Source organism: Platalea leucorodia (genome assembly GCF_965183815.1).
Source record: "Platalea leucorodia genome assembly, chromosome: 1".
NCBI classification, from domain to species: domain Eukaryota; kingdom Metazoa; phylum Chordata; class Aves; order Pelecaniformes; family Threskiornithidae; genus Platalea; species Platalea leucorodia.
In genome coordinates this window covers 112349261-112366649 of record NC_138823.1, presented here as the reverse complement: position 1 = coordinate 112366649, position 17389 = coordinate 112349261, and the positions used below count along the sequence as shown (strand labels likewise).

At 43.8% G+C, this 17389-nt stretch overlaps 1 protein-coding gene across 1 annotated transcript in view; it reads left to right on the top strand.

Moving 5' to 3' along the window:
• The first annotated feature begins 5068 nt into the window (after window positions 1-5068).
• RALA (RAS like proto-oncogene A) overlaps window positions 5069-17389 on the top strand; it is a 29705-nt gene continuing 17384 nt past the window's right edge. The window contains exon 1 of the mRNA XM_082330274.1: window positions 5069-5137. The gene's annotated coding sequence lies outside the window, so the exon portion shown is untranslated. The remainder of the gene's footprint in view (window positions 5138-17389) is intronic.

The following is a 17389-nucleotide window of genomic DNA, read 5'->3' as shown; positions in this document are numbered from 1 at the left end:
TCACTCCCCCCCAGCGGGATGGGGGAGAGAATCGGAAGGGTAAAAGTGAGAAAACTCGTGGGTTGAGATAAAGACAGTTTAATAGGTAAAGCAAAAGCCGCACACGCAAGCAAAGCAAAACAAGGAATTCGCTCACTACTTCCCATGGGCAGGCAGGTGTTCAGCCATCTCCAGGAAAGCAGGGCTCCATCACGTGTAATGGTTACTTGGGAAGACAAACGCCGTTACTCCAAATGTGCCCCCCTTCCTTCTTCTTCCCCCAGCTTTATATGTTGAGCATGACGTCATATGGTGTGGGATATCCCTTTGGTCGGTTGGGGTCAGCTGTCCCGGCTGTGTCCCCTCCCAGCTTCTTGTGCACCCCCAGCCTCCTCGCTGGTGGGGCGGTGTGAGAAGGCCTTGACTCTGTGTAGGCACTGTTCAGCAATAATGAAAATATCCCTGTGTTATCAACACTGTTTTCACCACAAATCCAAAACATAGCCCCGTAACAGCTACTACGAAGAAAATTAGCTCTATCCTAGCCAAAACCAGCACAGAGCAGAATTAAGATTACCTGAATCCTAATCCAGTAGGCTGTTCTCTAAGACCTGGAGTTGTACTGCCTACCAGCAGGCACCAAAATAAGCTTTGTCACATTAGATTCTTGTTTTTGGAGAGAAACAGGCACACTCAGAGGGAGATTCAACCCCCTGATACACGCACCAGCCTCCCAAGGCAGCGCTTGCTCTCTGTTGCGTAAAGTGGGAGCTAGGTACCAAGTCTGCACTTGAGCATGACAGTTATATACCTCAAGCGTAGGATGTCCCTAAAACCTGACTATCCTGTACACAAACACACACAACAGCAAACAGAGTTACAAACTTGGGAAGTATGAGTGTATTGATACTTAGACAAGCAATAGTTTTACCATATTCTTCACTCATTGTTACTTAGGATTTCTCACAACTGGTACAAACTGGAGGCAGGTGAAAGCTTCTAGCTCTTTCCTTTTGCTGGGGAGGTGATTCTCCCCAGAATACATAGTGCGTTTGAACTGGGTGGTTTCTTTCCTTCGGTCCTGCTACTTAGAAACTCCGTTAAATCACAAATACATTTCATGCGTCCTTATGCATTGGTAATAAAACGTTGTCTAATAAATTCTAATACAGTTGTGCCGCCAGCATAACAGAGAAGAGATTACCCGTAATACCAGGAGATCCTACCTCCCTGTATTGATTTCAGTTCAGCAATGCTTCACAACACAAAGGCCCACACACCCACAGGCCCAGCAGATGCCAGACTAATCGATTATGGGCTCAAATAGGAGGGTGTCCTCAAAAACCAGTAAGTGGTTTTGTTCCCTTTCTATTTTGTCCCTTAGAAAAATGAAGTCTCTCTCACCCTGGAAGATTTATTGAGATCTTGAAGGAAGAATAGATGTTTTATGCGTGATAAGGTGGTTTTCCAAAGTACATGGTTCATTCATTCATGTCAACAGAAATCTAAGATAGAATTACAGTGTTAAATTATGCATACTTTAGATATATACTGTGTGCTACAAAATGTGTGCTAAAGTAAAGGGAACAGTGTTTTTTGTTCCCTGGGAAAGGAAGTTGCACATCAATGTTTTTCCCAAAGATTCGGACGTGTTTTGTCTGACATGTCCACTGTATCTTTAGCTTTTTAAAATAAACCAAATTCTTGTCAGTATCAGTTGATTTCTTAGTTGTATTATGGTACACAATGCAAATACTACTAGCACACAATTAATTACATCTCTGCTTAATTACACCTTGTAATTTTTCTCTGCAAGTATTTTATGTGCAGAGCTGTACTGGCACATATGCTAATACATAACAAAGGACAATCCCTACATACATCCTTAGGGCCACATTGCAAATGTCTGCTACACCATCTACATGGTTTTAGGTGCCCGCTGTAGCATTTAAACACCAGAGAGCAGTGACCAATTCAGACTTGCTGCTACCTTGGGCTGCCCAGCCCTAAGTTCCTACGCAGTCAATGGAGTGGAATAGTTGCAATACCACTCTCCTCTGACCAGGTGCTCTCTTACACTGAGGAGCCGGAGTCACACCCTAAAACGTCATGGGTGCTACAGAGAAGCTCTCACTGTGGTCACTTGCTAGCAATTGAATAGGAATTATTAATGTAATGCATTTTCATGGAAATAATTCTGTTCGGTTTGGGTTAAAGAGTTCATTTCTTCCACTTGTTTTAGGCAAGGTGCCAGGCGACATTTCCCAAACGGAGGATGAGGGGTATACTATGAACTGGTTTTTGTTGCATTATGATATGCAGCTTGGGCCACGGGACAAAAATTCAAAACAAAATGACATTTGTTGTCTTAAACAAGATAGCTCTAAAGGGAGATTAAAAGGACAAAGGCCATGTCCATTAACAAGCAGCATGGTGCAAAAGGGGCGTTTCCATAGAGTGAAACAGTTGGTATCAAGGTCCTAGCAACCACTCTAGATGTATTACAGGGGGGAGGTTGTTTTGGACTGGCTCTGGTCTGGTCCCGGTCCCGGACAGAATGCCCGTTCGCAGCGGAAGTGCCTGAGGCGCACTCCTGCAGCACATCTCAGTGTCCCATCCTACACCAATCCACTCTGCCTGTTCCAAGACCACTCTACCATGCAAATCAAAGCAGAGCAAATCAGGACAATCGAGAGCTTAGTTTCAGAGGTGCGCTCCCGATCTGAACCGTAACACTAATGACCAAAAGAATGCCTTTGATACTTTCTAGGCATGATCCAAACTGCTGTTAAAATCAATACAAAGACTTGGTTAACTTCAGCAACGGAGCTTCCCTTCTTCCACACAATGTGAAGGGAAGGGGTACGATTACTGGTCAAGAAAAGATGAAGGGAACATGAACGGGAGAACAGGCATGAGTGTATGTGCATTTTGTCAACCACCAGTGATGCCTTTTCTGCAACTAAAGATCTTCAAAACTGTGTGATTTCAGGGCATGATTGAATGCAGGTGTTGAAGAGAGGCAATAATCAGTAGAGGCAAAATTAACATCCTATTCTTGGATTCTCTGTGCTCTAGGAAATACTGAATGGCTGCAGACCACAGTATTAATGATACCTGAACTATGACTCAGCCACTCTTCCAACGAAGGGTTCTGGAATACGTATTAAGAAGCAATACAGTATATAGATACTCAAAGGGCTGTGGAAGTTGGGCCAGGATTTCTTGAAGACCCCTGAATCAGTGTACAGGGCCATACATCCAACATTTTCATGGTCTCGTGAAAAGGCTGATCATAGCTTGCATGCAACTTTTTTTCCCTGTCATGAAATAATACCTAAAATGTTTTGTGTCTTATTTTGGCTGTTCTGTTGACTCGGTATTACCAGCTTTCCTTCCCCTCTTCCTCCCCCCCCCCCCCCTTTTTTCCCCCCTCCATTTAAGCGAATCCAACATTTTTTTGTGTAAATGAACATGTTTTGGTATTTTAATCAGAACAAACTGCATCTGGATTGCTCCTTTATTGCTATCAGTTTCTCAAACTCTGCGGAATATGCAAAAATTAGCACAAGCCAAAATGTGAGGCCAATGAAACTAAATCCTAGAGGGAGATGGACTAAACACTGGCTAAATGCCCAAGGTGTCAGAAACTGCAGAAAACTGAGCACAGAGAACAACAAAGATTTTAAAGTGCACCTGCATTGCAAATAGAGCGCAATGGCTGCATGATGCGAACACTGAAGTCGAAGATTTCCAGCTGAGGTGATAAAAACTGGAATTTCCAGACTTAGAAACCACCTTCAGCCAAGTAATTGTGAGGAGGAGAGGAGGGGTCAAAACAATTTGTGTCATCCCTGAATGGTTACAGCCTGATAAAACAAAAACACACACTGAGCAGTCAATTTCTATATTATGCTTAGGTTCCATTACATCACTTGCACTATGAGTTTAAATCATCCTGTGTTTACACAAAGCTCCCATTTAAGTCAATGATTTAACAGTGAAAGATACAGTTATTAAGGCATCAGTGTTATTATTTGAATTATTGTTATTAACGTGGAAACTCTCCTCTTGTATCTCCCCCTTTTGTTTGGCATCTATAAAACCTTTCATGCATGGAGTGGTCCATGACTAAAAAAACCCCTAACAATCTCAGTGCTTCATGTTCCCTCCTGCCAGTGATAATTCTTCTTCAAGTCAGTATATTAAACGTTTCCTCAGCTTGTACTTGTCCCTTGAGGCAAGCTCATGTTCTGCTTTCACCACTAAAAATAATTGTGTTTATAAATCTAGTGACAGATGTCGGGAACTTATCTCCTTACCATGGCAGAACATGCCTCATCTATTCGCCCGATCGGGGATTAGCTGGGGGGCAAGTGAGGAGCGGATATGAAGCTATGATGTTTGTCTCGCTTAAAAGATTCGGCTGAGAAGCAGGCGCTCTGCCACCATTAGGCTCCCGAGTGAACGTGCCGCTGGGATGACGGGGACGCAGCCCCCAGACCAGGCCGACCCAGGCAGGGGGCCCGTCCCCCGTTTGGGGAGCGCAGCTGCTGCCGGGAGCGGGCCCCGAGCTGGCCTCGGAGGTTGGCACCGCGGGGCGCAGGCGGCCCGCACGCGGCCCGCAGCCCCAGCCGTTAACCGCCGCCGCCACCGCGGCTCAACGGCCCCAACCGCCCCCGCCCCGCTCCGCGGCCCCGCCCCCCGGCCCCGCGCCGCCACCCGCCCCGGAGCCCCGCCCGCGCGCTCCGCCGGAAGCAGCTGCCTCCCGCTGCCCCGCCTCCCTCCGGAAGCGGGTTCCGCCCACGCGCACCGGCGGCCTGGCCCGTGCCCCGCCGCGCGTGCCCGCTCCTCTTCCTCCCCGCCCCGACCTCCGCCGCGCGCGGCCTGCGGCCGCCCGACTCCCGCCCCCGCGCGGGGAGCGGGGCGGGGCTACGCCCGGTGACGCGCCTGCCTCTGCGGCGCGGCGCAGCCCGCCCCGCCCCGCCCCGCCCGGCCCCGCCCCACCCTACCCTCCGCCGCGGACGGCGCGCGCCGCCGGCTCTGCGCGCGGGGGCGGCGCCAGGCGGCACCAGGGCTCCCCTCGCCCGCCCCGCCCCGCCCTCCGCTCTCGCTCCTTCAGCGGGCAGCGGAGCTCGCCCCGCCGCCGCCGCCGCAGGTGAGCCGGGGGCAGCGCGGGGGGGACGGGCCGCGCCGCGCCGCGTCTCGCCACCGGGGCTGGGGACGGGGACGGGGAGAGGGAGAGCACAGGGGCCCCTCCCCGCCCGCCGCCGGGGGAGCGCTCCGGTGCGGGGGTAGCCGGCGGGCGGGCGGGCGGGCAGGAGGGGGCTCCCCGCCACCCCGCGCCCGCCGCTCTCTGCCGCCCGGGGGTCGGCGCCGGGGGGCGGCTGCCGCCCCGCCGCCCCTGGCCGGCGGTTTGTGCCTGCCGGCCCCACCCCGGGGTGTGGGGAGAGGCGGGCGCGGCCGCGGGCGGGGCGCGGAGCCTCCGGCGGGGGCCCGGCGGCCGGCCGCTCCCTGAAGGTTACGGGCGTCCACCTTGGGGGCCTCCCGCCCCGGGCCTGCCGCCGCCCGCCCGGGCGCTGAGGGGAGCGGGGAGGGGGCGGCGGAGCCCCCGGGGTGGGGGGGCGGCGGGGTCCGGCCGCCTCCTGTTGCCGCGGCGGCGTGAGGCAGGTGCGGCGTCCCCGCCGCGGCCGCGTCCTCGGGGCGCGGGGTGCCGGCGGCCAACGCCCGCACCTGCGGAGGGCGGAGCGCCGGGCGGCCGCGCCTTCGCCCCGAACAAAGGGGCCGCGCCGCGGGGCCGGCGGGGGAAGGAGCCGGGCTCTCGCCCCCCGGGCCGGGCTGGACGGAGCGGCCGCCCCGGCGGCGGCGGCTGCCGTGTCAGCGGCCGGGTGCCGGAGCTCTGCGCGCCCGTGTGCGCGTTGCGGTTCGGGGATGAGCAAGAGCAGCGTTTCTGCAACGTGTGATTGCTGCTCGCTGTCGTGTGCTGTTCTGTTCTGTAGTGGTACGCGTTAAAAGGCGTCGCTGCTAACTATAGCTTGTGCCTGCCTGCAACAAAAGGAAGAAGTGCAAAGTATGGCTATTAAGTTCCCTAAATAAAAGAGCCTTTCGATGCTCACGTATTTGGTTAGGTAAATAATCTGGTGTTTACTTTGGGTTTTTTTTTTAAATGGAAGCTAAGAGCTTCAGCTGCTTCCCCTTAATTGAGTCTCTTTAAAAATGAAGATGTTAAGTGGGCCATAGGTATCCCAAGAGTCACCTGGAGAGAGATTTTTACGTATGATCTGTGTGTCTGCTTTGTAGCATCACTGAACTGTCCTGGCAGAAAGACTTCAGAGACGTTTATTTTCTGACTCAAAATGACCCTGATGTTTTGTTTCAAGCTTGCATTTCCAATTCTCATTGGAAAGAGACTTTGCATTCTGCAGTGCAAACCATTGCACTTCCACGAGTGGAAGCAATACGTACCTCTGCTGGCATTTCAATGCCTGGAGATAGGTTACGTACAAAAAGCTATCGGTTGTTCTTTGTCTTTTCTGATGAAAGTTACACTGAAAAGTGAGGAGCTCCTGGGAAAGGGGCTGTGTGGACTGGGAGAAGATACTGGCATACTATTAGTTATCAGTATAATTAATAGTGATTATAACTGGATTCTTAAGTAAAAATCCTCTTTCTTCTTTTCAGCTGACTTATTCATCTAATAGCACGTACCTCAACGTTTAAATCTTGGGAGATTGTGAGCGTTCTTAATAGAATGAAGAACAACTATCTAATGAGTAAATCTCTGATATGGATTTAAACCCTTTAGTCTGTGCTTGAGAGACAGCTTGTCAAACATTTTTTGTGGAAGCCTCCAAATGGTAGAAGCTATAGGGATTGCCAGTGCTAGTGATGTTTACCCTTTTTTTTCTTTTCTGTAAAAACGGGAGAATGTGATATACTGTTGCACAAAAATATCAGAAAAATCCTTCAGCCCACTGCATGAGAGGTCAACTGTGGGGTTAAATAAGCTGTGATACTAAATAGTGAATGCACTCCTTTACTATTGCAAATTCCTTGTTCTTAGTCTTCGCTTTGTCATGTTCTTGTGAATTTGAGGAAGGGAAAAAATATAACCATTTTAAGATGAAGTATTTTGAGTTGCACGCACTTTGACAATGTTGAAATAATGTAATAATTTTTTTTTTTTAGACCATAGAGAGAGGATCCTTACCCATAAAAGAGAAAGCTAGAATGTCCACTAGCTGTGGATTTATCATCTGTGTCACCTGTAGGCATGTACTCTTTACATAAATAATCCTTAGAAATAGTAGGCTATTTGGGGGGGAGGGGGAGGGGGGAAGGGAGGCAGGAAGAGATGTGGCTGTGAGGATAAGGCAGTGCTGGCTAAAAGCAACCAAGGAGGAATGCAAGACTATTAAATAAGTGTTGTTGAAGACCTTGTAGTGGTCCATGTGTCTTCTGTATTCGGACTGACTTCCATAAGAACAGTTTTGTTCTTAACCTCAGTTAAATCATACGCCGATATCCCTGCGTGTACTTTTTCGAACGGATTACCCCGAAACAGGGGTGTTCTGTCTAAGATGAGCTTTTACTCCTGCTAAATTTCCAGTGCATCTGACTCGGAAGAAAATAATTGCTGAGGCAAAGGATGGTGCTATCTTAGAAACTGATGTATGGCAGTCTCTGGTATCAAAGAATAATATAGGTACAGTGTCTTGTTACGTAAAAAGTTATTTAGGCAACTGCATTCCGGATAATTGCCAACAGCATTATTTTCCCTGCAGTTTCACAATTGAAGAAGAAACAATTGTGTGAGAAAAATCTCGGAACTTTGTGATTGGATTTGTTTGTTTTGCCAACGTAGCAAGTGCTATAGGATATAGTGGTCCTGGGAGTAAGTCACTGATCACATGCCTGGTGTGTTCTGGGAACTCCCCACCCCCTTGAGAGTGCTTGCAGCCAGCTTCCAGTAAACTTCTAATGGCTCCAAGCTATTGAAATTACTTTGCATCTAAATTGAAATCTATTTTAAGTGAACAAGGTAGTTTGGTAGGCTAGTGACAGCATTCTTGTGAACATATTATAGCGTGCCCACATCACACACGCAATTATGGGACAACTGTTTTAAGTCTCCTTCCTACCTTGTGAAGAACTGATGTGAGGAACCAAGAAAATAGAACAGTTGGTATAATTACTGTGCATCCACTGAACGTTCTGCAAAATGTTTTACATTTTATAAATTACTAAGTAGGGAAGAAATGGTTCTATTTTATTAGTCTGTTGCAGTACTTAAAATCAGCTCTTAGGGTAGCTCTAAAACGTAATCGGTAAGTCTTACTGTCTGCAGAATCTGAAATTACTTCTGGTCCTTGTGGATGTAAAGAACTTAGAGTCACTTTAACTATAACAAATGTGGCTTGCAGACAGACCAAGGAGTTATTAAATCCTGTTTTGCTTCTTGTCATGTTTTCTTAACTATTGTGAATCAGAGTAAGCACCTACCAACCAAGGATTTGTCAGTGGGCACAGCTGCTTGTGGAATCTCTTTGGTAGATGTCCAACCCGCAGCCATCAGGTTAGGCTTATACTGCTGAATCTGAGGAGCTCTACGCAGCAGCAAAAAAATCTGAAATTCCTACAGAAAAAACAGTACTGTATTTAGGAGTGGGAACAAGTTGGAAAGAAATGTAGTATAAGCTAAGTGACACCGCCTTAGAATGACCCGATGAGAGAATTGATTGCCTGTGCCTAGAGGGTGGCTTAGTCTTTACTACTGATGTTTTGTTTGGGATTAGTTTTGTGTCTGTCAAAATTCCCAGCACCTTTGGGGCAATAGATTGGTAACACTGAAGAGTCCAAGCTGTGCATAGAGGGGAAGACTGGAGAAAGAGGTGTGTGGGAGAGGTTAGACAACATAAAGAGAGGAAATGTAATGAAAAAGACAGTTACTACAGAGAATTCAAAATAAGCTATGCTGTAATCAGTTTATAATGGTAATATGGAGAGGAGCCAAGAATGCAAAGAAGGTAGCACAAACAAGAGATATAAAGAGAGTTGGTTGCGTAGTAACTCTGCAATCATTACTTTAGTGAAATTGATGATGCTTATTTTGTGATACTGGCTCCTTAGTTCAAGCAATTACAATATACATTGAATTCCTACCAGTACAGTTCATTCAATGTATTGTATTTTTTTCTATAACAGTAAGTTGACTACATCATTTGATGCAAGAGTGTGGGAATGTCTGGTGCAGTGGCCCACAAGGTTTTATTAAAAAAATGGCATGTAAATACACTGTATGACCAAACAAGTATTTCTGCAAATTACGGAAAATGTGATTTTTGCAAAGGAGCTTGGCACCTGTGCTTAGTATGTAGGTAGCAGGGTTCAGCCATGCATTCAGGCCTTGGTACCTCTTTCATTTTACTCCCTGAAATGCTAGCTTAATACCCTTCTGTGCTGCTGTTAGACTTTAACTCTGATCCTTGTCTGAGAGTGCTTATGTGTAACACCTGCATATAGGCAGGCAGAAATGTTTCTGTCAATGTTAAACAGAGTGCAGTAAACATGGAAGTCTTCCAGACATGAAACTTCTGTGAAGAACCTTAAAAGCCAGCTATGTGTGGTATAGTCCTTCTCTTTGCTAGTACTCCCATTGAAGCCCATCAGACAGTGCAGGGTAAAGCTAATCTGTCATTTCAAGGCTGTACCAGTGTACTCCTGTTGGTGTAACTGTGCTGTTTCCTGAAAGGGCTTTTAGTATGGAAGTAGTTAATTCCAGCAACACTTTCCCCAGTGGGATTTATTTCAGACCTCAAAATAAAATAAACTATACAGAGAGGAAAACAATGTGACAGACTTCTGCAGGCATGCTGTTCAGTCACCAAAAACCACCCTTGACAGGTGAGGTCACGCCGTGGAAGATGTTTCAGTACAGGGACCTGAAGGCCCTACTCAAAGCAAGGCTGGTAGAAGCTCATCCTTAATCATCTGTCACTGTTACCCATGGAGATCAAAGTAAGCAAAATTGGGTACTGAATTAAAGTGGTTATTGTGTGGAAGAGCTATTTTGGTGTGACAACACTAAACGATAAAGTTTTTACACACTTAACCACCTAAATTAATTCCACCTTTGTAGTGTAACATGCAAATAAAGCTTCATCCCAATCCTCAGAACTCTTGTATTTCAAGAATTTAAAGAGACTTTAAATTAAGACTTAAAATCGCACACTCTTAACAACTGGTTTCTGTAAGGTCAAAATTTATATTTAACAATATCCAAAGTAAGAGTTCATTGCAATGCTTCAGTGACTGGTCCGGTATGGTCATGACTGATAGCTCTGTACACCTTACTGCAATTTGAATTCTCTGACTTTTTGTACATTTACATTTTTGAAGTTATCACTGATTTGAAAACGAATATGAAGTTTGTTTTACATTGGTATAGTTCACATTGTGAAGTCAGTGATGCAGCACTCGTCTGTAGGAGTATGATTTGTTAAAGCATCTTTTCTTCATGCTCCAGGTTGTGTATTTTTTGTCTGCTGCTGATCAGCCATGATGGCTTTGAGATTCCAGTTCATTCATATGCACTGGAAGTAAGGTATGTAATAAAACAGGAAAGCTTAACCTAGAAAGAAAACACTGCACTCTGGACTCCTCCTCTATACAGTCCAGTATTGTCATTCAGAATTCAAAGAGCAAATGCATTAGGCTAAATATCAGAAACTGCTTTCTGTTAAGCAAGTTCATCCTCTAAAATGTTATTAAATGGTTAGTGTTGCAAGGAAGAAAAGATGGCTATGTGTAACTTTCATCACGAAATTCAGTGTGGTCTGCAACATGTTGGAGTACCCCAGGAGGAAGACACCCACTGTAACTTGAGATGCATAAAATGCTAGTACTTGATTGGTTTTCCCTGTTTAATGAAGACTGTGATAAGAACAATAATGAAAAATTAAAAGACTGTGATAAAGAACAGTAAGAAAGCTGCTAGTCTGAATTATTAATTCGGTTTGCGTCAGTACTTGTTTTAGTGTACAGTGTAACATAAAGGACTGGTTTTAGAACAACTAAATAAAAAAATACAGGTGCATTTTTTCAGAAATATTTAAAAGGGTGAAGTTAACCAAGTGGTTTTTCCAATTGCAGTGTTCTTTCTGGGAAGAACTTGTCTCAGGTATGGTTGTGTAACAACAGTTGAGCGGGAGCTGTTGCTGCCTTTTGGACTCACAGGAGTTAAATTCTAAATCTTAATATATGCTATGTCTCAGTCCTCTTTCTTACATCTCATTTTGATAACAACTTGGATCTTCAGTTATGATCTCAACTTTTTACCCTTCTCCCGTGAGGGGAAAATACTTGCTTTTAACCACTGTATATTGCACATCTTTAATGTCTCCATGCTTTGTTAAGGAATCCCATTGCAGGCATTGCCAACTGGTATTTCCTGTGTTCAGAGCTAGGGAGGTTATAATTTGTAGACTGGTGGTGTTCTTCAAGAGGCCTGTAGCTGATCCACAAAATATTTTAGGAAAGTCTGTGTGCGTACTCCCATGCAACTGGCTGCCTGTCAGTCACTAACTTTGGGCATATAGTTATTAGTTTTACCGATGGGCTTATAGTTACAATTACACTTTAAAAAAGATTTTTGTAGTGCAGCTGTTCACCAAAATGCTAGAATTTCTCAACTCCTCTTTGCCCAAGAACCAAAGAGTGATATATGAAATGTTTGGGTTTGGAATCATTCAAAAACTTTAGAAAGTCCTGATTTTTATTTTGAGAAACTTCTTTACTGTCCTGTCTCTTTAAAGTTTTTCACTGGATCTTATTGGGAAAGTTGATCTTTTTAGGTAACTTCGTTTGGCATGAGTTGAACTTTTCTAGTAGAAGATCATCTGTTTTTCTTAAAATTAAATGAAGGTTAACCTGTATCTGTTGTATTTTCTGTCTTGGAAAGGTTGTGCTTTATAGCTCTTGCAGTCAAAATGAATAGAGGAATGAAATAATCTAACAAAAGCATTCTTCTCTGCAAGATGTATGAGTTAGAACTGAGACCATGTGTATAACATGCATAGTTTAAGTGACTTTCTTCAGGCTGGAGTATTTTGAAGAGCATTGCAAAAGCAAATTAGTTCTAGTGACCTTAAGTGTAGTTTGGAAAATTTGAGGAAAACCATCCATTGCTTGAGGAACAAAGTTTTATATTGTAATCTTTCTAATAGGTTTTACTACAATTTTAGGTGGTAAAACTTTGTTACAGGTATGGGGAAAAAAAACTTCTGGGAGGAGAACCTGAAGCAGAAACAATCTTGTAGCCAAATACTAGGATATTTTTTTAAAAGTATGAACAGTGAAATACAATATAATAAAATACTGAAATGGTCATAACTAACCCAGTCAGGATAGCATAGTTTTTCTTGGATTGTCAGTAGTTTGAAGAAGAGATTTTTCAGGAACAAAATTTCTGTTTCTTAGAAGACTAAGATCTTTCATGCTGACCATTATCTGTGAACAACAGGAATGGGTTTTAACAAAATTAACTTTTCCAGACTTTATGCGGGACTCAGACTGTATGTGTATTAAGGTAAAAGAAATAAACCCCTCAAGGAAAAAAGATGTAAAATTAGCTTCTGACTCTGTGGAGAACTGATGCTATTAGAAGTCCTGCAGCTGAATTGAAAGCATGCAAGTGAGCAGCTGGAAATAAAATGTTTTCATAAGTCGGCAGTAGTGAAGGTTTTGTAGGCCAGAGGAAATCCTATATTACACCATGCAACATTGAAAAGGTATTAGGTCACGTACTTCTCGCTGGAATTTAAAGGTTCACGTGTACAGAAAGGAATACAGATCACACTTGGTAGTGTTTAGCGTTGCAACATGTGTAGAATTAAATCAATTAAACGTTGATAAAGATAACGGATTTCACCATATAGAGACTTCTATAGTAGTTCTCCCCTGGGGAGGCTGACCTTTAAAATAAACTGGATTTGGTCTGTGACCGTTGCTGGAATGCCTTTAGCTTTTGCGTTACATGTCTGGCCACAGGAAGACACACACGCTTGAGACCCATCTAGTGATGTGCAGTAGTATATCATTCTTAATGGTGCCTTTTCCAAGACTCCTTGCCTTTGGCAAGTGCTTACAAAACTAATTTTTAGGTCGTATATCAGTAGTTTTTGATAGCTGCCTCACTTGGTTACCCAGATAGTCTAAAATGAACATTATACTTGCTTCTGTGTTCAGAAATTGATCTATGATTTTCACATACATTGCTGTATAAAGAACATTTTTTAGATAGTTTGTTCTGTTAGAACTTACACACTTACATTCTTGTAAGACATTTAACAGTTCTCATGCACATGATAATTCAGAACATTGCAGAAGAGCTTTAAGAATTCAAATAGGAACAAAAAGCAATTTTTAAAACTTACTACTTTACAATTTGAGAACATTTAACTTGGAAATGTCTTCTGTGGTACTGCAAGAGAAGTCTGATCAGTATTTTAAGCATGGCAAGATCAAAACCACCTTGTGGAAGACAATTGCCTGATTTGGTCTTTTAGGTCTACTAGATTGACTCTACCAATTTTTCAAATCATAGATCTAATAGTTCTACAATAAACAGCATCTAAAAATGGGGAGGGATCTGACTAAACAGCGTTACAACCTCATGAATGCTGTATTACCATGCAACAGTCAGGTCTGTAACCACTTTTGTCCTTGAATCACCTGCTCAAAAGGTTAATTACAAGCCTTTGTGTATTTGCAAATCAGTCTCATTCAGTGAGTCACGCATATGAAATCCTCTTCCCCTGAATAAAACAGAAAAATGATTAGGATTTTAGGAGGAGCAATTTGTACTGCATAGAATGTAAACAGGAGGAGAAGTTACCGGAACAAAATATGACTACAAAAGTAATGCTTTTACAATAATGCTACAAAGGAGTACTTACACATTTGTATTTGGGTGGTAAAACAGATGGCAAAGTCATAAAATGAATGAAGTAACTTACTTTGCCAAGTCAGATTTCACTAATGAAATTTATTTGCTACAGCTGGATGATTCCTTAGAGGAAGAAAAGGAATTTTTTGAAATGCAAAATCCCACTTGCTCCTATTTGATTAGATTCCATTTGGCTGGTGTGTTGATGCAGCCTGCCTGTGGGGAGAGAGAATGCTTGCCTGTATTTGTGAAGAGAGGACGGAGAATTTGGTGGTACCTCCTTCTTGATGACTTTTGCTAATGACCTGTGTTCAGTCCTGTGTGTTTGCACTATTTGTGCTGTGGCCTTTAATATAAATGTGCTTACACCTGCTGGAGCACTTATTCCCTGTATCCTTCATTGCAAGAAGCCAATTACTAAAATGTGAAGGATACTGTATTCTGGTGTTCCTACTCCGCTTTTGTTGAAACTTCATCCAGCTAGGCACTGACCACTTGGAAGAAGGCAGTGCCTGCCTCAAAAATGCTTTATTTGAAAGCTTAAACTTTTTCTATGTCAAGAATTTCATAGGAGTGTTATTCAAACAAGGCTTCTGTGTTCATTCTGTCTGTGCTAATACCTTGAAAGAATTTAAGGGTGTTCATGTGAGTTTTCACCATAATACTATATGACTGGCTAATGAGGCAAAATAAGTTGTTTTGAGCAGGATAAACTCCCTGAGCTATCAACATCAGAACTTGTCTCACTGTGAAGCAAGATGCCTGCAACACAACAAAGCTGCTTCTACCAACCAGAATACATGGATGGCACCCCTCCTATAGGTTCCTTAAGTGTTGAGTGCAGCCTGCCGTGAGCCTAGCGGGAACTGGTTTTTCCTTTGCAGATACCATTTGTTTCTAGATTCCTCTGTCACAAGTTAATTTTCCTGCCTATAGAGCAGCAAAACTATTTGGGTGGAGTTTTGGCTTTAGTGAGTGTGGATCATAAGTCATCCTTTCTGGCTGTAAAAATGACCGTATGGATATCTGCTTTTTCTAGAAAATGCACATCTGACATTCTGAACTTCTAACTAAAGGAAGAGTACAGGGTTGTTAACAATTAATGAGATACTTGTGTTAGAGGAAAACTTGATTTATGGACTTGTTCTGGAAAACCTATATTTTTCAAGTATGCCTTTTGGAAGCCTTCTTCAGACTTTGTTTAAAGAATTTACTTCATCAAGCCAAGTCAAAATGCTTACATTTAAATCTTCCTTAAATTTCTTTAGTAAATGTTGAGTGTAAGTGTACAGGGGCAAAAAGGACACAATGATGTGGTTGAGATTTCTTTTGAAGTATGTTTGACAAAAAAAGCTGGTTTTATGATACTGAATATGCTGTGAGCAACTGTTTGAGAGGAGAGCTCTTGAACTGCTTTTAAAAGTGAACTGTTGAGGCTCATGCTGCAAGCTCTGGCATAGTGCCTTCGAGGGAACTCCATTTTTGTTGCTTTCCAGAATAGCTGGAAGCAGCAGCTCTGTGCAGGTGTGAGTGATGCCTGGCTTGTCAGTCAAAAGTTAACTTCCAAATGTGCTTTCTTGCACTTGAAGCACAGGGTGAAAATGGCTATAGCTAGTATGTCTTAGGTGGCACTAGCTTAAACGTGTCTGTGAAGTGCTTCACTCAGTCCTTAGTTGAATAGCACTAACTTAAGACGCCAAGTTGTTGATCCTGTGTTACTAAAATTCATCCTTGTAGGCTATGCCTTGCCCCTTATATTTTATGAAGGGGAGAAAGTGTCTTGTATATCAAATGCTGAATAAAATTCAGCAGTAGCAGCTGCTTTACATAGCATCTCCCATGAATGTAACTTGAATTTTGTCAGGAGACTTGATGGTGGGTATTTGGTATGGGAGCTTCTTCTGCAGATGCCCCCCTCTTCTGTCTCAGCCTTTCATTCCTCCTCAGTTTTGCTTGTGCTAGAAAATCGGCTGTAGTACCATAGTACCAGTTTGTCTGTCTTGCCTCTGAATCCATGCAAGTCTGTAGCGTGGATAGCTTTGACAGGCTAGTGACATGTAATGGTTTGTTCTGTTGATTTCTCCTCATAGTATATAATATTAAATCAATACAAAATGAATACCTTTTGTTAATATTCTAGGTTACAGACCTCCATGTTTAGAAACTTAATCTAAAAGAAGACATGACTCTCGTGCTTTGTGTTAAAGCAACACTTCAACACCGTCAGCCTCAGAAAGCTGAGTTGCCTCAGCGTTTAGAATAGACTGAGATAGGGCACCAGCCACGTGGTGAACTCGAAGCAGAAACAGTATTCTAGACTCTTGTGTAAGTGTGTATATTACCAAAATTACTTCACAGTGTAACTTCAGTCAACTGAACTATGAAAACAAGCTTGCTGCTTGTGTTAACCCAGGTGCTGTGCTTGAGTTTGCTTCTTTTCCCACTGATCTCTGCATCAATCCAGATAAAACATTGCAAGTATGTAGAACTCTTCCAAATGTTCCATAATAGCCATCACATAACTTATAAAAAGTGAGGAATCTTAAACTGATGCTAAACTGCAGTTGAGGAACCTTACAACACTTGCATTGTTTTTTCACAGTGTTTATAGGCTGGAGGTGCATGCAGTTCAGCTCTCCCCATGCTCAGCTATATGTTTTTCTGGTCTACCTTTTGTGCCAGCAAGCTTGTTTAGGTAGCTAATCTGTCCAAGAACTAACCAAGTATAGGCTAGTTTTTGTCTAGAGCAACTTCTGAACTGCTTTGTCACCTACCTGTTGCAAACAGCAGTGCCTATTGGAAGGAAGGATATGGGAATATCAGTCAGACTGTGGCAGGTTCAGTTTCTGTCAGCCTTGAAGATACACCCAGTTGGGCTCAAGTGTTGCGTGTTTTGTCAGCTCTTTGTGCACAATAAAGTAGCTGCTTCGTTTTCTTTTCAGTACATTGCAAGGTTTAAAATATTAAGACCTTGATTTTGTTCCAGACTATTTCTGCTGTTCAGTTTGTCAGGGTTTTCTTGTGCTGTTCCATATGGGTTTCCAAGAAATTTCTTTATGGAAGTGCCTCCCCAGAAGTCTTCCTGCAGGATGCCAAAGAGGCTTTTTGGTAACAAAATGCTGAAAAGATACTTAAAACATATGGAATATGTGTCTATTCTCACATCAGAAGCTGCTGTGTAGTTCATGGCTATGCCCAGAAGCTGGCCCTAAGGCCCTGTGGAGCCTCGGGGAGACTGCCAGAAGGCTGTGAACTTATTTACTCTTTGCTAGTGGTTTACTGACTTCTTGTTGGAGGGATCTCAGTTCTTGTGATGATATCTTAAGAGCACAGAGCTGTGGGCGTGTGGGAGCCACTGTTCCTTATAGCAGCATGATGTAATTTATAGGATGGATGGGGCCTCAGTTACTTATTGAAAAGTTCACTGGTTGACTCTTCCAGTTTCGGTGCCTGGGTACGGTTACA